A 15,885-nucleotide genomic window follows, 5' to 3' on the forward strand; every position below is an offset into this window, starting at 1 on the left:
ATATGATGTATGTTGTTTTTCCTCTAGTGGTGTTATGTGAATGTCGACTACATAACACTTCACCATATTTGGGCCTAGAGGAAGGAATTGGGGAGTAGTAAGTAGATGATGGGTTGCTAGAGTGACAGAAGCTTAAACCCCAGTCTATGCGTTGCTTCGTAAGGGGCTGATTTGGATCCACTACTTTAATGCTATGGTTAGACGTTGTCATAATTCTTCTTTCGTAGTTGCGGATGCTTGTGAGAGGGGTTAATTATAAGTGGGATTCTTGTCCAAGTAAGGGCAGTACCCAAGCGCCGGTCCACCCACATATCAAACTATCAAAGTAACGAATGCGAATCATATGAACATGATGAAACTAGCATGACCGAAATTCCCGTGTGTCCTTAGGAGCGTTTTTCCTCTTATAAGACTTTGCTCAGGCTTGTCCCACGCTACAAAAGGGATTGGGCCACTTGGATGCACCTTTCTACTACTTGTCACTTGTTACTTTTCGCTTGCTACGTTTCACCTTACTATACCATCACTTGTTACCGCTACTTTCAGTGTTTGCAGTTATTACCTTGCTGAAAACCGATTATCAAAGCCTTCTTCTCCTCGTTGGGTTCGACACTCTTACTTATCGAAAGGACTACGATTGATCCCCTATACTTGTGGGTCATCAACCTGCTGCACCACAAGGTCCTAGTACCGAAGAAGAGGATCCGCCGGATGAAAATCTATCTCGCGAGCCGGAGGCCATGAGCAAGCGCTTCGTGCTCGGCGACGTTGTTGGAGGCGGCGAAGTGTATCTGGAGAGCATACTTGAGTTGGTCTCGTTTCGGAGACGTCAAAACAATGCTTGCTCCCAGACCGGTTCGCATTTTCGAGCCGTCGAAGTGCATGCACCAATGAGTGGAGTCTGGAGACGGTGGCAGAAATTGGGTTTCAGCCCAATCGACGAGGAAGTCGTCCACCACCTGGGATTTGATGGCAGTGCGCGGCTCGTAGTGGATGTCGTGGTCGGCCATGGTGATGGACCACTTGGCAATCCGTCCCATGGCATCACGGTTGTCCATGATTTCTGAGAGCGGAGCAATGCTCATCACAGTGATGGCATGCTCTTGGAAGCATTGCTTCAACTTCTTGGCGGCAAAGTAAACACCGTAACACATCTTTTGATAGTGGGGGTAGTTTTGCTTGGAGGCGGACAAAACCTCACTGAGGTAGTAGATAGGGCGTTGCACTAGCAGTACCTTGTCCTCCTCCTTGCGCTCCACTACCAGAACCACACTAACCACGCGAGTGGTTGCCGCGATGTAGATGAGGATGGGCTCTCTTTCAGCCGGCGCAAGCAAGATTGGCAGGCTCGAGATAACGCGCTTGAGTTTGCAGAAGGCTCCGTCCGCCTGGTCATTCCACTCGAACTTGGTCGTCTTCTTCATCAGTTGGTAGAGTGGAAGCGCCTTCTCGCCCAGCCGGCTGACGAACCGGCTAAGGGACGCCAAAAAGCCAACGGACTTTGGTACGTCGAGCATTCGAGCCGGCTTCACCATCCGCTCGATGGTTCCGATCTTCTCACGGTTTGCTTCGATGCCACGAGTGGACACGAAGAAACCCAAGAGTTTTCCCCCTGGAACTCCAAAAACGCACTTCTCCGGGTTGAGCCGGATCTCGTATTCGCGTAGATTGGCGAATGTCTCCCGCAAGTCTTAGAGGAGACTAAAATGCTGCTTGGACTTGACGATGATGTCATCCACATAGACGTGGATGTTCCTGCCGATCTGCGGCAGGAGGCATTGTTGCATGTTGTACTGCCCCAAGTGTAACATTGCCATATTTGGAAACCTTCCATGTTTGGATCCATGATGTCATGCTTGGTGTTATCATTTCATGTGATCATGTGGCTTATTTCATGTCTCCACTTTGCATTCATGCCATCCATAGCATTCATGCCATTCTTGTGTTGTTGTTGTGTTGACCCATGTGTGTGGTGTGATGAGTGCATGTGGTGTGTGAAGTAGTGTGCAAAGCTTGGGTTTCAACTTTGCTTGTTCTTCCAAAAGCTAGGTTTCAACAAAACCGCTTCTTTATTTTCTTGAGCTCAAGATTTACTTTCTCTAAACCTGATTTTAAAAAATGTAGATCATTTAGAGTATTTTCTTATGGATGTGGTGCCATGTCTAGGGTTTTTTCAAACTTTGCTTAAGTGGGGTTATATTCACAAAACATATTAATATAATTCTGTTTTGTAAATATTTTAGTGCTCCAAAAATCATCTTGCTATTTTATTTATTTGGGTCATAATTCCCTTATGACCAGGGGCATTTTTTTTATTTTTTTTGCAAACCTAGATTTCCCTAGGAGTTTATTTCTTGCTGTGTTTGGTTTAAATGGAAAAACCCAAAGGGTTTTTCCCTTCCTTTATTTCTATGGCGCCAGCAGAGGGCCTTCTCCCTCCAGGAGGCCCATCTCTCTCTTTCCCTTGCGCGGCAGCCCAACTTCCCCGTCCCTCTTCTTTCTGACATCGTCTCCTTCCTCTCTCCGCTTTGTCAGGTTCAGAGAGAGAGAGAGATCAAGCATGCCGTCGTCTCATGGACGTCGATGCCGTCCCATCCGCCTATTTAATCCCCACCTCGACGTCTGGACCTCTAGGGTTCCTCCTAGCCGCCGCCACCTCTCTTCCCATCTCTCTCCCTCTCTCCCCCGTCAGGTAAGTTCCAGTGTCAATGAGTTTTAGAGTGTCGTTGCCGTCGATCAGCGTCCCTCTCATCGCCGGCAGCCTCTCCCCGCGGCGTCCGAGGTGTCCGCGAGCATGGTGTACCTCCCGCTGTCCCGTTCCCGTCGCTAGAGGGGTGGATCCCCCTCTCTAGAGCCCCCTTCACGGCGACTCCATCGGGCCGGAGCAGAATGCCATCGAGCGGCGCCTCTGCTTCTTCTTCTTCCTCCACGTCGTAGCAGGTCGTCCTCGAGCACTCCAGGGTGAGCAGGGTCGTCATCTCCTTCCTCTCCCCCTCGCGCGTAGAGTACCAGGGCCGTAGCTTCGCCGTGTCTGTCACCGTCGCTGCCGTGATGCTGCGCACTGGCGTGCCGCCGTAGCAGGCCTCCTCCTGGTGCGGTCGGCATGGGAATGGATCCCGGTGAGGTCCCTCTTCCTCCCAGCGAGAGCCCGCTGCCCAATTTGGTCTGTAGCATCGCCAGCAACCTTCCCCTGTTCCGGCCGCCGTCATTGGTAGGAATAGCAGAGGGGAATACCTAAGAGGGTCACGTCCCCCTCTCTGTTAAGCAACGTATGACTAGCAGAGTGGTAGTAGGGTGTTTTGGCGCAGTGGTGGTCGTGGGTTCGAGTCCCAGAAGTGCCCCCTTTTTATTGTTTTGTGTTTTGTGGGCAGTAGCTCGACAGGAGCAAATTAGCCTGCTTGTTACCCCCTTCTGTGTCAAAGTAGTAGTGCTAGCCCAGTGGTTGTGCAGTGTAGCTGCATATCAGGAGGTCTTGGGTTCGATCCCAAGCACCCCCCTTTTTATTTTTATTTTTCCTTTTGCCGTTTTCAAGTATGCTTGCAATGTTCTTCTTGGGCAGCAAGTTAGTGGTTGTTATCCTTTTGTTAGAGGCTTAGAAGTATTGTTTTTCCTGCCTAGCATCAAGTATGATGTGTGTGCATTTGGTATGTTGTGTATGTGTGTGTAGTGTGGTCCACGTGTGTGTGTGTGACACACACACATGAACAAGGTGTCATGGTTGCTTTAGTATCAATGGGGTGTCCTCTTGAACACCTAGGTGTGTGTGTGTGTAGATGAGTTGTGATTAGTTGATCTACTGGAGTAGTGCATGTGTAGGTGTGTGTGCATGAGCACTAGTGATGCATGCATGCATGTGTGTGTGTGGTGGTGTGCTAAGGCACATGTGCATGAGGGATAACCCCCTCATGTTCACCTTTGGGATTGTGGCTTGTGTGTGTGCATGGTAGGTGGAGGAGTTGCAACACATGCTTGATCCCATGTGATAATGCACTATTTGGGGTTATGTGATTCTAGGTTGATTTTCATTTTATCTTTGTGCCTACTTGCTCCATGCAAGTACCCTTGTATTATATATGGATTTGGGGTAGAATCATCCCAGGAATCCACTGGTGTAGTCAGATTTCACTTTGGAGCAACTTCATAAACTATCATTTTTATTTCTTGATGCTATGTTTAGAGCTTGGTGCCATGTGGTGTGTTGGGCCTATGAGGATGAATCCTTGATGTGGAAGTAGTGGGTGAACCCCTCTACAACATGGAGTCTTTGTTTTATGCATAGGAGTTTGTATGTGCTAGTTGTGCCTTGTCAAAGTTGACATGTGGCTGAATTGTCAGCTTTGTGAAAATCTGTGATTTTCACTAAGTCTGAGAAACTGCTGTTATTTTCTTCCCTTGTTGTTGTGGTTGCACAAACTCATGTGTTGGAAATCAGCCCATGCAACAAACTATGGTTTGTGAGCTTTTGGTTTTGTATAGCTCTCTGTTAAATTTCATGCACTTTCATTTCCTGTAGGTATTATTTTGGAGGCTGTCAAAATGCTTCAGAGCATAAGCAGCTGGTGAAAATCTGAGATTTTCACTAAGTCCCAGAAATCTGTTATTTTTGTCCAAGTTTGTGTCCATAGATCTTCCTATGTGTGATGCCTTTGCAGTAGCTTCTTGCTCAGGCTTGTAGAGCTTTTGAATGGATTTTGCCACATATCTTGTTTGGCACATTTGGGTGGCTTTAGGTTCTTTGAATGTTGTAGACAAACTGCTATGATGTTGTTTAGGACAGATTGCATGTTTTAGTTGTTTTGAAGCTTGTGTGAGTATTGTTGGTGGTGTGGTGAGTTTCCTTGCACCACCCCACCTATATTTGTTTTTTTGATCATGTGGCAACCTGGGAACACCAAAAGAGTGCCATTGGAGTGTGCTTTGATCCGTAGGACTCCGTATCTTGTTTTGTAGTTTCTGGTTGATCCGTAGCTCCGTTCTCAATGTTCTTTATATGTTTTTGCATCGTTTTCTTGTGATGCACCTGTTCATGGCATCTTCATGCATGTCAAGAAAGATTAGTGTGAAGTTCTATCCAGAAGTTTGTCTTCTCTTCTCATGCATATGCAAGTGACTAGAATAGTGATGCATGCTTCATTCTCATCTCATGCATCATGTTGATTGTTGCATCATGTTGTTTTGGTGTTCACTGGCTGTTATTTTTATCTTGGTTAGCACCGGGATCGGAGAGCGAGTACGTGGATTCTGGAGAGTACGTGCAGGACGATCAAGAGCAGTTCCAAGCTGAAGACATCACACGCAAGATGACCGTGACCTTGATACCGTATCTAGCTTTGTTATGCTTAGAATCCCGTTTCCTTCGATATTGCTCGCTGCCTACCACTTGATAAATGCCACATGCCATTGCCATGAAACCCAAACACCTTCCCCTCCTAGCTAATGTTGTCTCACTAAGTAGGCTTGCTCAGCTTCTTATGATTAGCTTTGCTAGTTGCAGGTGCCAGCTGTCTCATGTGATAACATGAGTATTTTGATATCATTATGTTTAAACTGTTATTTAATTAATGCACCTATATACTTGGTAAATGACGGAAGGCCTAGCCTTTTGCCGGGTGATTTGTTCCGTTATTGCCGCCTTAGTTTCGGATACCGGTGTTTGATTCCATAGTTGATCGCTCCTAACACCTTTGGGGTTGTTATGGGGACCCCCTTGATAAATCGTGTAGTGTTAAGACTTGTCTAGCAGGACCCAACATTGGTTTTAATCTGCTAATCACCTAATAATAATTTGCATAGGGAATAGCTACCCTGAGGATTTAATACACAACCCGGTCTAGTGCTCCTCATGAGTGTTGGCCCAAACTAGAGTCGTGTGCGGGGCCAACCCGGGGAAACTCGGGAGATGTCTATCAGGCCACTGTACGCTGTGCTCATTCGTCGTGGACCGAGTCTGAGATACGTGGCTCTTATCGGGGTCGTCGACACGACGGGAGGTCCTACTAGCATTGTATTACCTTAGCGGTATATCTTGTGTATAGGAATTCCGGTGAAACTTTGGGTCTCCTCAAAGTTGAGGTTTTCCTCTAAGGAATTCGACGAGATCACGAGTTTCGTATAGAGGATTACTTTGCGGCCCATGACCATTTGTGATGGAATAGTTGGAACACCCTTGCAGGGTTTAATCTTTCGGAAAGTCGTGCCCGTGATTATGTGGCAAACTTGGATAATTTGTTAACATCTGGTTCTAGATAACTTGAATTAACTCTATAAAACTGCAAACTGTGTGCGTAACCATGACTATCTCCTTCGAAGACCTCTCTTCGATCGAGAATACAGTGGGGTTATGTTTGACGTAAGTAGGTGTTCAGGATCACTTAGTGATCACCTTGTCTTCGACCGCTCGCGTAGACCACCACATCTATAACTCTAATCTTCGTAAGATAGACACCATATATGCTTAGGATGCTGCAACCTAAACACTGAACCTTCCTCACCTAATAAATTGACTAGTTTCGGTACCAAGGTCATCCGATTGTTGAGTCCCCGTGGCTCACTGTTTACTACAACACCCCAACAGGTACTGGTACGCCCGACGCAAGAGATCCAGATGGCACACAGCTGGCGTGGAAGTACGATGAGGAGAACGACCGCCTGTACGTGAACTATCTGGAGGACTGAGGCCGTGGTCATGATCGTGGGCGAGCATGCGGGATATCATAGTCTTTTCCTTGTTTCATGTAGCCCGTAGCGGGACTATCTTGTCTGAATAATTGTGTGGATGTAACTCTGCTATTATACTATGTGAGAAGGCAAATGTATGCCCTATTTGTCAATCTTTGTTAATGTAATTGCTATGATTATCTCGCTTGCGAAATGCTTAGATGCGCCTATTTCCCTTTTGGGGCATCGCCCCCAAAATAGGAAAAGGCCGCATCTTAGTCGTTACACATGCAGCGCTGAAAGGTGGCACCGACGTTCTTCAGACCAAACGTCATGGTGGTGTGGAAGTGGACCCCGAAGGGCCTGATGAAGGAGGTATTCAACCGGTCGGCCGGATCTAGCTTGATCTGGTGATATCCTGAATAGGCGTCCGGAATGGACAGCAATTCGCAGCTGGCCGTGGAGTCGATCACTTGATCTATCCAGGGCAAAGCGAAAGGGTCTTTCGGACATGCCTTATTCAAGCTTGTGTAATCGATACACATTCGCCATGTCTTGTTCTTCTTCAGCACCAGGACTGGGTTGGCCAACCAGTCCGGGTGGAAAACCTCCATTATGAAGCCGGCTGCGAGCAGCCGGGCAATTTCTTCTCCTATTGTGTGCGGCTCCCCCTCAGCGAAGCGGCGCAGGGGTTGTTTCACCGTCTTGGCATCCGGCCGCACATGAAGCTTGTGCTCGACGTACTTCCTTGTAACTCCTGACATGTCGTTTGGAGACGATGCAAAGATGTCCCAATTCTCAGGAGGAAATCGACGAGCTCGCCTTCCTATTTGGCGCTGAGATTAGCACCAATGGTGACGCACTGCTTGGAGTTCACAGGGTCGAGTGGCACCTGCTTGGTTTCCTTGGCCGACTCGAATGAGCCTTCGCCGGACGACTGGGATGGCGGAGTAGGGATCGCTGGCTGCTCGGTAGCCTGAGCCATGAGCCGGTCAATCTACCTCTTCTCCTCAGTGATCACCAGGGCGTCGGCCAAATGGCTGCTGTCGTGTGCACACTCAAACGACTTCTTGTAGTCGCGAGCGATGGTGATGATTCCCTTGGGACCCGACATCTTCATCTTGAGGTAGGCGTAGTGGGGAATGGCCTTGAAATTGGCCAAAGTTGGCCTGCCCAGCAGAGCGTGGTATGGGCTGTTGAGATCCACCACCTCGAACCAAATTGGTTCACGGCGGAAATGCGCCTTGTCACCAAAGAGAATATCCAGATGGATTTTGCCAATCGGCGAGCAAGACTGTCCCGGCACGATTCCATGGAAGACGGTGCTGGTTGGCTGGAGGTCCTTGCCCTTCAGCCCAAGCTTGAGCAAGGTGTCGCGGTAGAGGATGTTTATGCTGCTGCCGCCGTGACAACCGGCAGTTGAGCCTCTTGGAGGCAAAGGTGGGGTCGAGGACTAGCGCGTATGAGCCAAGGTTTGGCATCACCGCAGGATGGTCGGCTCGGCTCCTTGTAATTGGCTTCTCAGACCAACACATGAACTGGGGAACCGAGGGGACCGTAGCGTTCACCTCGTGTCGGTGTTGTCGCTGGCTATGCTTGTTGCCACCTTCGCTGGTGAAGACAAGGTAAGCCACCTGCTTGCTTGCAGAGCGCGAATCAAGTTGATCCGCCTTGCGCTTGTTGTTTGGGCCGCCTCGGTTATCGCCAGCCGGCTTGGGAGTAGACGGCATGGGGACAATCTTGTCTGAGGCGGTGACCTTGACCTGCATGGCGAAGTTGGCCGTGGCATATTTGTCCGCCTTGGCCATGAGCACCGCCAAAGAGGTGGGCTCGGAGCACATGAGCTTGTGCTTGAGTAGGGTGCCGTCTCGGAATCCGTTAATGAAGTATTGAATGGCTTGTACCTCATGCAATCCTTCGTACGAGTTGCGCAGCTTTCCAACACGTGACGTAGTCGCGAAGGGGTTCGTCTGGCTTCTGGACGCACCTGGCAAGCTCGCGGGGCCGACCAGGGCGTTTGCAGGTGCCGGTGAAGTTGCGGATGAAAGCCTCCTCTAAGTCAACCCAAGAGTTAAGGTTGCCGGCTGGCAGGCTATTGAGCCATGTCTTGGGCGAGCCTATCAGCATGAGAGGCACGTAGCGGACCGCTACGCGCTTGTTGCCCCGGGCGATGCCGACTGCAGTGGTGTAGTCGATCAGCCAGTCCTCTGGCTTGGCTTTTCCGCTGTACTTGGGGGTGTCCCGCGGGAGATTGAAACTTTTGGGGAATTTCTCCCTTGGATCCGGGGTCCGAAGCACGATGGACCAATGGGACCCTCCTCCTCCAGAAGGGTCGACTGCGCTAGAAAGTTGATGCGCTTGTGAACATCGTTGTCGCTGTGAGGGACGTGAGGGCTGATCCGGGATGAAATCGGAAGAGTGCCCTGGGACTCGGTTGCCTTGCCCTTTTCCCGCTGGCTCGGATGGGGAACCTCATGCACTGAATCATCCTCGTCACCAGCGTTCCTACGGCGCCTGCTGGAAACCGGCTCGCTCTTGTGCTAAGAACGTCTGTCTTGGCTGCCCCCGCCTTCCGGCCAGAAGTGTGATGCATGGAGGAGCCTTCGGCGTGATGACGGTCCCTAGGGTTGCGGTGAGCCTCCGGATGAGCTCCAGGAGACATTGACTGCGTGATGCTGGGGTCGAAATGAGCCTATTGCTCGCTAGCGGCGTCAAGGAGATCCTTGACCCGCTTCTCTTGAAGGGCGCACTCCTCGCCCTCCAAACCAGACATCTCTGCCATAGCCGCCTGGGCGGCCTGCATGTTGGCCACTCGAGTATCATAGATAGGTTGCCTGCCACCTAAGATTCCGATGATGACCCGGCCGCGGCCGCGGACCTCGCCGTGCTGACTGGCGCCATCAGCAGCCGGAGTGAGGCTGTAAGCGGAGTTATACTCACACTTCACGGCCTCCATCCGACGCTTGGCAGCGGCAATAGCAATGCCCTCTTCCAGGATCTGCTGGCGGGCCTCCTCCAGTGAGGCCCTAGCATCAGTTGGGTTTGCCGTGGTGGTGATGGGTGTCTTTAGGCCGGCAAGGGCGACGTGAAGCGGGTCTGCAGAGCCCACAGCAGGGTCAGCTGCCTCCTCTCAAGCCTTGCCATGTGGCTTACTAGTGTCGGCACCAATAACCATCACCTCCATGAGGTTGGAGACGACAGCGACATGGTCCGGGGCCAGACACCCCGGAGTTGACGGTGGATCATCGCAGACGAGCACCTCGCTAGGGTACTCATCAGGCGCAGGCACATCCTCAAGGGAGAGCCTACTGAAGCTTGCGCATAGCGCGTCGATGTCGATGCCCTCACCGAGTTGGCGAGGCTCATCGTCGAGGCGCGGGTCGCTGAAGAGAACGCCAAGGTTTGCAACAGCAGCAATGACGTCGCTGGACAGCGACTCGCTGGCGAACTCCTCGTTAGAGTCCGTGAGATGGCGTGGATCATTGGCCAGCATCGCAGAGACCCTCCACAAGGGCAGGCTCCACGGGCATGCTAAACGATCCGGATGCGAGGCATCCGACGGTGTTGGCGAAGGGTCCCGCCCAGAGCGTAACTCCGGCCAGTTCCGCAGACAGCCCGACGGTGGGCGCCAAATGTCGGTGTTTACTCACGACATTAGCCATGGGTAGGCTAAACATGAGTGGTGGGAACCGTAAGGACATCGGCGGACTCCGGGAACGGGATTGGTACAAGCGAGAGAGACACACGATGTAATCAGCTTCAGGGCTCTCCATAGAGATAACACCCCTAGTCCTATCAGAATGGATGATGCACCAAAGGGATTATAGTGTGCTCCTTGAGTTGTTCGACGGAGGAGGAAGAAGGAGCTGTCGGCTCGCGTCTACCTCTCCTGTATGGGTGTGTGTGAGAGCACTTGGCTGACCTTCTGCATGGAGGGGGATCGGGGGGTTATAGACGAACCCACCGACCTACAATATGGATAAAAGTATAAAGGAGGGGCCCGCCTAGAAGCCTCACCGGCTGGCCAGGGGACCCACAATAGTCTGGTCTTGTCATTGGAGGGGCCCGCCGGCTGCGAGGTCCCATCTGTCCATGGGACCCACCGGCTAGCCAATGGAGCTCTCGCGTAAGGCCGACGTAGGACACGTGTCGTACGTCCGACGTCGTCTTGCGAGATTCGTGATGGGACGCCAGTCCGGCCGTCTCCACTATTACCACGCCAAGCTTGGTAATGGAATGGGTGCTGATGGGCCTATACTATGCTGGTTTGACGGATCGGAGTCGGCCTAGGTCAGCGGCATGGCCACTGACACTATATCTGCCATGCACCCCAACCTTGTACTTGTGGTGACGCGTATTCGCCTTTATTCGTAGAGTCTAGTCCCATCCTAGTGTTGGATGTGACTAGAGCTGTCGGGCCGGCCAACGGCCTCGCTAGCCGGCCTTTAAGGTGCCGTCTCGCTCCTAGCCGGCAGGCGCTTCCCAGCCGGCCAGGAGGGATTGTCGTCTTGCCCCTAGCCGGCGGGAGCTCCCAGTCGGTCAAGAGGAGTTGACCGTCCAGAGGTTACCCTTTACTCTTGGACGCAAAGGAGTAAGCACGATGAGCCTACCCCAGGGTTATCCCCCCGTTACAAGGCTATTCAGAACAAATGGATCTTTAAAAAGAAGATGGCCGCGGATGGTAATGTGACCGTTTATAAAGCTCGACTAGTGGCAAAGGGTTTTTCACTAGTTCAAGGAGTTGACTATGACAAGACATTCTCACCCGTAGCGATGCTTAAGTCCGTCTGAATCATGTTAGCAATAACTGCATTTTTTGATTATGAAATCTGGCAGATGGATGTCAAAATGGCGTTCCCTAACGGGTTTCTTAAGGAAGAGTTGTATATGATGCAACCCGAAGGTTATGTCGATCCAAAGAATGCTCACCAAGTGTGGAAGCTCCAGTGATCCATTTATGGACTGGTGCAAGCATCTCGGACTTGGAATCAACGCTTTGATGAGGTGATCAAGGCGTTTGGGTTTATAAAAGGTCTTGGAGAAGTTTGTATTTACAAGAAAGTGAGTGGGAGCTCTATAGCGTTTCTAATATTATATGTGGATGACATATTGCTGATTGGAAACAATGTAGAGTTACTAGAAAGCATAAATGATTACTTGAAAAAAAAATCAATGAAGGACCTAGGAGAAGCTGCTTACATATTGGGCATAAAGATCTATAGATATAGGTCAAGGCGCCTAATAGCTCTTTCACAAAGCACCTACCTTGATAAAGTTTTGAAGAATCTCTAAATGGAACAATCCAAGAAGGGGTTATTTCAGGTGTTACAAGGTATAAAGTTGAGTAAGTCTCAATTTCCAGTAACTGCAGAAGATAGAGAAAAGATGAGTGCCGTCCCCTATGCTTCAGCCATAGGGTCTATCATGTATGCAATGTTGTGCACAAGACCGGTTGTCAGCCTGGCCATAAGTATGGCAGGCAGGTTCCAAAGTGATCCAGGAGTGGAACACTGGGCGGCGGTCAAGAACATTCTGAAGTACGTGAAAAGGACTAAGGAAATGTTCTCGTTTATGGAGGTGACGAAGAGCTCGTCGTAAAGGGTTACGTCGATGCAAGCTTTGACACTAACCTGGATGACTCTAAGTCTCAAACCGGATACATATTTATTATTAACGGGGGTGCGGTAAGCTGGTGCAGTTCCAAGCAAAGCGTCATAGCTGATTCTACATGCGAAGCGAGTACATAGCTGCCTCAGAGGTGGCTAAGGAGGGTGTCTGGATGAAAAAGTTCATGTCAGATCTTGGAGTGCTGCCAAGTGCACTCGACCCAATCAATCTGTTCTATGACAACACTGGTGCCATTGCTCTACCCAAGGAACCAATGTTTCACAAGAGGACCAGACACATAAAGCGACACTTCAATGCCATCCGCGATTACATCGAGGAGGACATAAATATTTCCAAAGTGCCCATGGATCTGAATGTTGCAGATCCACTGACTAAACCTCTTCCGCGAGCAAAGCATGATCAACACCAGAACTGTATGGGTGTTAGATTCATTACATTGTAAATCACATAGAGATGTGAAGCTATTGACTCTAGTGCATGTGGGAGACAGTTGGAAATATGCCCTAGAGGCAATAATAAAATAGTTATTATTATATTTCCTGTTTCAAGATAAACGTTTATTATCCATGCTATAATTGTATTGAATGGAAACATAAATGCATGTGTGGATATATATAAAAAACAATGCCCCTATTGAGCCTCTAGTTGACTAGCCTATTGGTCAAGGATGGTTAAGGTTTCCTAGCCATAGACAAGTGTTTTCACTTGATGACGGGATCACATCATTAGGAGAATGATGTGATGGACAAGACCCAAACTATAAAAGTAGCATATGATTGTGTCATTTATTGCTATTGTTTTCTGCATGTCAAGTACACATTCCTATGACCATGAGATCATGTAACTCACAGACACTAGAGGAATGCCTTGTGTGTATCAAACGTCGCAACGTTACTGGGTGACTACAAAGGTACTCTACAGGCATCTCCTAAGGTGTCCGTTGAGTTAGCATGGATCAAGATTGGGATTTCTCACTCCGTATCACGAAGAGGTATCTCGGGGCCCACTCGGTAATACAACATCACAAACAAGCCTTGCAAGCAATGTAACTAAAGAGTTAGCCACAGGATCTTGTATTACAGAACGAGTAAAGAGACTTGTCGGTAATGAGATTGAAATAGGTATGGCGATACCGACGATCGATTCTCGGGCAAGTAATATACCGAAGTACAAAGGGAATGATATACGGGATTGTTTGAATCCGTGACATAGAGGTTCAACCGATAAGATCTCCGTAGAATATGTCGGATCCAATATGGACGCCCAGGTCCTGCTATTGGATATTGACCGGAGAGTGTCTCGGTCATGTTTACATAGTTCTCGAACCCGCAGGGTCTGCACACTTAAGGTTCGGTGACGTTTTCGGTATAGTGGAATTATTGATGTTGGTAACCGAATGTTCTTCGAAGTCCCGGATGAGATCCTGGATGTCACGAGTGTCTCCGAGATGGTCCGGAAACGAAGATTGATATATAGGATTGTTGCATTTGTCTTCCGGAAAGATTTCGGGCATTACCGATAAAGTACCGGGAGTGATGAATGGTTCTGGGGTTTTATCGGGAGGGGCTACCCACCTGAGAGAGAACCAAATAGGCCCATGGGTGGCCCACCAACATTTAGTGGGCCGATGAGGCCATCCTAATAAGGCTATATTGGCCAAAGCAATAATAAAGAAGGAAAAAAAGAAAAAGAAGGAGGTGGAGGTGGACAAGATAGGAAGGAGTCCTGCACCAAACCGAATTGTAGGAGGACTCATCCCTCCTTGCATCGGCCGAAGCTCCTCCTTGGAGTATGAGGCAAGCCAACCGCCCCTTGGTTCCTCCTATATATAGTGGAGGGTTTTAGGGTTTTTGCAACTCAAGCCTTTGTGCAAACCTCTCTCCCTCCACTACTTCGTGACACCTCATAGCTAGATCGGTACAGCACGACGAAGCCCTGTCGGAGTAGCTCCATCATCATCACCGCCACGCTGTCGTGCTGTCGGAGAATTCAGCTACCTCTTCGTCTCTCTTGCTGGATCAAGAAGGCAGAGATCGTCATCGAGTTTTACGTGTGCTTAACACGGTGGTGCCGTCCGTTCGGTGCTAGATCGGGACGGATTGTTGGACCCCGGTGATTTGGATCGCGAAGACGTTCCACTACATCAACTGTGTTGTTTAACGCTTCCCGCTTAGCGATCTACAAGGGTATGTGGATCCGATCTCCATCTCGTATATAATTATCACCATGATAGGTCTTTTTGTGTGTAGGAAATTTTTTGTTTCCCATGCAACGTTCCCCATCAATTATGTGGAGTTGAAATAAAAAAATATCTTTTGGAGGTGGCCTACGGGTAGACCCGAACAGTGCTGTTTGCACACGGTGTTGATGAGTGCAAGCATGAAATGAAACAAAAATTTGGCAGCATGTGTGCATTACCGAAGCAGGGCCCCATGCAAGATTTCGACGAATCCGGACACCAACCGCACGTTGTGTCATGTCCGGGCGTTGTGTTTGGTTATTTTCCTCTAGAAAACCGTAGAAAATGCCTGCTGCGTAGGAAACGGCCGAAAACTGACATGGATGCTTGTGGTGATGTTGCTCTCTGTGTGGAAAACGTTTTGAGTCATTCCGTGGAGTTAAAAAAACGTCCTTCATAGGTTAGGCTCCGGGTACACCCGAACAGTGCTGGTTGCACTTAGTGTTGGTGAGTGCACGAATGCAATGAAACAAAAATTTGGTAGCATGTGTGCATGACCGAAGTTGGGCTCCACACAAAATTTCGACGAATCCGGACATCAAACGCACACGTCGAGGCGTTGTATTCAGTTATTTTCCTCTCAAAAATCGTAGAAAATGCATGCAGCATAGGAAATGGCCAAAAACTGACATGAATGCTTGTGGTGATGTTGAGCGTGTGTGGAAAAAGTTTTAGGTCATTCTGTGGAGTTTATGAGTTAAAAACACGTGAAGATTCATATCCTCCAAATAGGGTCTAATAAACATCGATGCTTAACCAATCCGGACCCGCCGCGTGGTGCTAATTGTTTTAGGAGTCATGGCCGCGCTGAACCGGGGTCGCGCGATTTAGAGGCGCTCATGCACACGATCACGTCGCCCACCCTAGCCTCCCTATCCGCCCTACAACAATCTCGTCGCTGAACCTAGCCCCTATCTTGAAGACTAGAGTCCGCGGCAACGGCGCCAAAAATTTGCTTGATGACGACTTGATGGATATACTTCTCGCCCCTTGTTGGTTACCCCAAGTGGAAGGTGGAGATGTAGTCAGCAGATTTCCCTTACACGAGACTGTAAGGTTTATCGAACCAGGAGGACTCCTAGGATCAACAAGTAGGTGTATTCCACCCTGGCGCTAGCAGAAGACGTGGACCTTCACACACAACAAATAACTTTGCTCCCAACGAGTACAGAGAGGTTGTCAATATCTCCAGCCTTGTAGTTTGCAAAGGATCAAAACACAAGCGGGATGTAATAGAGATTGCAACGGAGAAGTAAATGACATCGGTAAATGATGGAGGTGTGAGCAATGATGGTGATATGGACCGGAGTCACATGATGTTCACTAGTGATTTCTCTATCCCAGAAGACGATAAACAATTA

Source organism: Hordeum vulgare, chromosome 4H (genome assembly GCF_904849725.1).
Source record: "Hordeum vulgare subsp. vulgare chromosome 4H, MorexV3_pseudomolecules_assembly, whole genome shotgun sequence".
Classification (NCBI taxonomy): Eukaryota; Viridiplantae; Streptophyta; class Magnoliopsida; order Poales; family Poaceae; genus Hordeum; species Hordeum vulgare.